This window comes from Manis pentadactyla, chromosome 12, assembly GCF_030020395.1.
Source record: "Manis pentadactyla isolate mManPen7 chromosome 12, mManPen7.hap1, whole genome shotgun sequence".
NCBI lineage: Eukaryota > Metazoa > Chordata > Mammalia > Pholidota > Manidae > Manis > Manis pentadactyla.
This window is the reverse complement of record NC_080030.1, coordinates 77,176,384-77,182,383: the sequence shown is the minus strand read 5'-3', so window position 1 is coordinate 77,182,383 and position 6,000 is coordinate 77,176,384. Positions and strand designations below refer to the sequence as shown.

The 6,000-nt window shown below is 39.9% G+C and overlaps 1 long non-coding RNA gene across 1 annotated transcript in view; it reads right to left on the bottom strand.

Annotated features, from left to right (window-relative positions):
• Positions 1–420: 420 nt before the first annotated feature.
• Positions 421–6,000, bottom strand: part of LOC118916519 (uncharacterized) — a 34,608-nt gene continuing 29,028 nt past the window's right edge. The window contains exon 3 of the long non-coding RNA XR_005026416.2: positions 421–4,562. This is a non-coding gene — a long non-coding RNA (uncharacterized LOC118916519). The remainder of the gene's footprint in view (positions 4,563–6,000) is intronic.

Sequence of the window (6,000 nt, the reverse complement as noted above, 5' to 3'; positions counted from 1 at the left end):
CAATTAAAAAAATATCATTCTAACAAAATCTGTCTTTAAGATCTGCCCCTCCTTTATTATGCACTGTCCCTCCTTTATTTCCTGTCTGTATTATGGATCTAGAGTTTGACCTCTATCTTCTCACTTTATACTTTATACTTCCTCATGATTTCCTATTTTTCATCCTGGACACAGGTGGCTTTCAAGCAATTTGAAGTAAAAATGGCCTGGAATTAAATGTCTTTGTCATTTACTCTCTCACTCAGGAATAGCTCCTTAACATCTCAGAATTTGGGGACACCAACCATAAAATGGAATTTGTGGTGAGGAAATTCTAAGAAAATGCAGTGCCATCCACCACCCCCACCACCGCCATAAAGGGTATCATGGGAAGTTATTTCCCCTCCTCACTTTTTACTCCCATCTCACCATGTACATCATCCCTTCCCCACCCTGTACCCCAGCACTGAGATCGTACAGCTGGATTTCATTCCTTCCTCAGCCCCATATCCCATAACCAGTCTATCACCAAGCCCACCTTCTTAGTACCTCCTACATCCTTCTCTTCCCATGGGTTTCCTTTACCATCTCCACAGCATAAGCCCTCATTATTCATTAATGGATTGTCACAATAGTCTTCTAACTAATTTCAATGACTCCGCATTTTCCCAACTTCCAATCCACCCTAGAAAATGACACCAGATTAATTTTCCAATTTACTGCTAAAAATGATTACTCACCTAAGTAACCCAGCTAACAAGTAGAAAAAAGAGGCTCAAGCGCAGACTGTCTACTCCTGAGTCTGTGCTCATAACTATAAGCCTGTCCTGTCTTCACATTAGTGCTTGGTCGTGGAACTTAGCATTCTTCACCATCTGACTCAGAGTTCCTTTTCAAGCTTTCCTTCCACCAGACCTATACACCAGTGTTTGATTTACTTGCACCTCCTAAAATAAGCTTTCTTTATCCCTTAGGGTTCTTTCAGCTGTAAGTAGCATAAAACTAACTCAGGTGGCTTAAACAGTAAGGGATTTATGATCTCATGTAATAGCCCAGAGGTGGGATAGTTTCAGAGATATTTAACATCACAGCTTAACACTGAACCTAGGACCCAATTCCTTTCATCTTCGTACATGTTATTGTTCAACATGATCTCACGTGAGCTGCTTTTGTAGTTGTAAGATGGAGCCACAGTACCAGGGAGCACATATAGACATGGCAACACCCAGTGAAAGAGAGGACAGTAGGTCCACAGTGTATCATGCGTTTGGGTGAGGAATTTTTTCCCAGTCTTCCCCACCAGATCTCCTTTGATGTCTCATGGGCCAGAGCCATATCACCATCACCCAGCAATTTGCAAACAAATCACCATGAGGCCTGGAGGATTCAACAGCTTCCAAAGTTTTTGAGATATGACTGTGAAAAATACATTGTACACCCCAACTCAGTACACACATAAACGCATTTCATAATGCATATATAAAGCACAAATGAAAGTTTTATAAAACTCATCCTTACTATGCAATGCATTCATATATTTTCTACTCTGTTTTATTCTCTTTACTGCTATATTCATTAATCAAAAATAATGATAATAATAATAATCCAACTACTAAACTGATTTTGCAATTCCCTAATAGACCCCTGCCTTTACTTCGGTAAACACCAGCTTATATTAATGAAAATTTACCCAAGTCATGTTGAAGAGGGGTGAACTCAGGAATAATATCAGGCCAGAGAAGTAAAAGGGGAAATAGCTGTTTTTTAAGACAACCAATACTTTCCTCTACCTGTGTATCTTAGGTTATGTATTTATTACTTCTCCTCCTATGATACTCCTCACTCAACATTTATTTGTTACAGTTGGGATGTTTCAACTAACTGCTAAAAAGACTGGAGTTTTATTTATAATATCAAAAAATAAAAACCCAACTGACATTCCTCAGTAGTTAGTAAGTCACAGAAAATAAATCAAGTATTTTTTTTTAATTTCAAGATCTAGTTTCTTTTGATGATGCATGTAGGGTAAAAGGTCATGGAAGTTCAATTAATTTACTTTAAAATGCTCCTTTTAAATGATGTCCAAAGAATAAATCACTAAAGATTAATCAGGAAAGACTGAGTCTCCCCCTTGTTTGGAATGTCTAAGGATCTGAGAGGAGCTAGCTTTGTCTCTGTTTTCTCTTCTAATTCATCTTGCCTGTGACCCAGGTTAAGGTCACCCTGGGGCCCTAAATTTCATGAGCCTGCCACTTTCTCCCTGCAACTACCCTGGCTCATTTAATGCAACTGCAACTACTTGCAGCTACCCTGCCCTCAAGAACCTTGCTGAACTCAGCAAAGACTTTAAAGAACGTAGCTTTATACCCAGGCCCTCCTTTCACCACTAAGCCTGACTCTTCACAGACCTCTGATCATTTGTATTTTCACAGTAACACGTTGATGCAGCCAGTGACGTGCCTGAGCATCTGCTAGGCACAAAGCTTTGTGCAAGGCTGCAGGAAACCCCATGTGAATGAGCTGTGGTGCCTATTCTCAAGTGGCTAGGATTTTAACACAGGAGGTAATCCTGCAAATAGTTACATCAAACAGAATTTAATAATGGAGTTTTCCAAGAAGGGACACTGACTATCATTTCAGGAGTCAGATACTATGCTAGGCCACTTATGTAAACTACCTCATCAAAAAACCATGACTCTTTTGCAATATTATCATCTCCATTTTGCAGATGAGGAAACTGAGGCTCAGAGAGCCCTGGTAGCTTTTCCAGGGGTACATGGTTAATAAGCACTAGAGCCTAAGTGCAGAATGAGAGCCTGTAGACTGCAAAGTTTGTTGATTTCTGTCACTTTCTCTGAGTCTCCAGGCAAAAGAGAATTTTATCCAGATGAAAGGAAGACATATTTGAAATGTGCTTTTGAAATAGAAGAAATGTGTTTCCAACGACAGGGGGTGGGGGGTGGCAGTAGGCAGAGCAGGGTGCTGATGTAAAGGAAGGACATCCCTTCCATGAGTTTTGAAGAAAGAAAAGGGCAGGTTGGGCTCAGGGGATGCTAAATAGTACAGTTGGTTTCCCCATGAAGTATATGTAAGGGAAGGAAAGAAAGCAAATCTAGAAAAGGTGCTAAATTCCAACTCCCCAGCTTTTATAACTCAGTGCAGTTTTCCAAAGAAGGAAGCACCTTCTGCAGCTTGCCTATCAAATTATGAGTCCGAGGGACAGGACATGTGTGTGAAGAGGTGACCCTTTCAGAACAGACATCTGATGTTCTTTCGTGATTCCTTCATGATCCTCACGGTGAAGCTTAGTGCTTTGTGGTTAGTTAAGTCTGCAGTACACCTCTAATGAATGAATGAAGGACAAAAAGGAGAGTTTTCTGCTCTCTCTTGTCAAGTTTGTGAAGGAATGGGTCAGGGTGAGGTGTTGAACAGTGGGTGAAGGGAACTGATGGAGCAGAGTTCAGGGCAAGCTGGACTCCTCCTCCACACTGGACTCCAGGAGAGCGGACATGGCGGCACGGACTCCCATCAAGCCCAATATCATCACTTCTCCCGTTCGGCAGAAATGTGTGCTGGAAAATGAAAAGCACCCAAGGGAGAACAGATAAAAGGTAGACGAGGCAAATGTTTTAAAGGATTTGCAATGGGATCTCCATAGTCACTACATGGCTTATTGTATCATACCTCCAAGCTGCATTCTTAAAACATCGATCTGGTATTTTACAATTTTAGTTTAGATGGAGGAAGAAAGAAGACTAAATTTCTAACTGGGGGTTATTCATTGCCTTGTGGCTTAGGTGACAGGAAGGGTGGCACTGTGTGGCAACTTAGTATCATGGCATACCACAGTCTGGGTGCAGCTTTGTGCAAAAGCTCTACTCAGAGGCTTTGCTTGCTGTTGAAATATAGATGAATTCTAAACAGAAAGAGGTTAAAATATGTGGCAGAAGAGTTATGTAAGATTTGTTTGTTTAGCCTTATAGTCAGATAAAAAAATGAGCCGATTTGCCTGAGTAGTCACATCCTGAAGAAAGGGAGCCAAAGTTGAGGGGCTGGGGAGAAATGAGAAGAGCCATAAAGCGGGGAGCAAGTTCAGTCTCAAAGGTGCATCTGTTTCTAGCACATCAAAGGCTTTGCATTCTTAATAAATGGCCATAAGAGTTGCAGTCATGCTACACGAGAACTTGGTGATGGTGGTGTTAATACTTGATGATAAATGCCATTGGCTTTTATATGCCCATCATGATGCAGTAGGAAAGTGTGCTGGCCACATTTAAAGTAGCAAAGTCAGGTGGCAAATACCAGAGACTTCCACACTAGGGTTATCCAGTGACTAGTGACAACAGATGTTGGATAGGTTGACTTTGGGTGAGTGTTATGAACTCTGGTACCATGAAGAGGGCGACTTCCCAAGTGTGCCGCACTGAGCATTCGGGCCTTCGTCCTGTAGTCATGTCCTTTGAGGAAACTGGTGTGTCTGGAAGAGCATCATGACAACCAGTATGTGAATCTTTCTGCTGAGTCTCCATGCAGCCCAAACTGTCATGTGTTTAGATGCAAAGAAAGAAATTAACACTTTGAACCTGCAGTGAGGAAAAACATTCATTTTGTGAAAGCCAAATAGTCTTTTATGGATTTTAAGGTGAACGTAAATTACTTTTTAAATTAATATACAATGTATAATAATTTACATATTTGTTGATAAAACTTGATGAGATATTTTCATTTAAATCAAAAAATGAACGTAATACTGTTTTTGAAAGCAAAAAAAAATCCAGTCTGAGAGGCTAAGTCATCAACATGGTCAACAAATAGTTCTTACCTTTCTATCTTCTCATTCTTTCCTATAATCTTAAAAATGATTTCTATCTTGTAGATGGTGACCTACACTAAACACTGGGACCACAATACGACAGACAGTTCCCCTCCTCCCCCTCTCTCTCTGTCTCTCCCTGACTTTGTTATACATACATACATAAATGTATCTCCAGGAAGACAAAAAATAGTGAGAACGTTTTATAGCATGACCTAGGTTACATAGGTCACATGTCAAAATTCATCAACTGTACCCTAAGGTTTGTGCATTTTATTGTATGTACCTCAATTAAATAAGTAAACAAATAAATAACACATACACATATTAATGTATCCCCAGACACAATAAATTTAAAAATAACAAAAAAACTGATTTCTTGCTAAAGTGAAATTTTAAGATTAAGAATTACATCTGCTTCCAAACTATATCCATATGAAAATATGACATTTTTGTTATCATTCTGTTGTGTTTCCATATAAGGAACTTCCAGGATATTAATTAAATATTGAATGATACTTACTACTCTTTAATTGTGAATCTAATAATGCCAGATTGAGGCATTTGGAAACTATATCCCAGTCACCATTAATCTAATTTGCCGAATCTTCACTTCTCTATCCTAGGCTATCCTTAAGTGAAGAAATTCTGCAGCTATGATCAGATGGTCATTTGACTTTGAGAAAAGTGAAATGAGATGGCATTTTTTACTTGTATGCTGATTTTCCCTTTAAGCCTAGCTCTTACGCCCTGCTTCTTGAACTACAGTTTCCACATACTATCTCTTGATGCAAGGGCAGTAAAGGTGAGAATGCAGGGCGCTGCTGAGGGTTTTGCAGTGTCCCTGCTTTGGAAAGGGTACTATTATGGATGAATTGGTTGATCTGCCTTAATTCACAGGAGTAGGAGGAAATTACTCTAAGGGAAAACTCTAGCCCCAGATATTTTATAAGGCTTTACCTGTGGGCCTCACCAGCAACAAATCCAGCTAAGAACCCAACTCTTTTGCTTTACAGTTTGGAGTTCTGTCACTTATGTCACCATAATGCAGAGAAACAAAATAAAATTTGCCATTGTCAAAAAATGGAACTTGCTTCTGAAAAAAAATAGAGACATTTGCAATAAAACAGATAAACTTTGATGTGTCAGGCATCAGGCACGCTTCCCAGGAGCTCCTCTGACTGACCCCCATCCCATCCCTGCCTCTG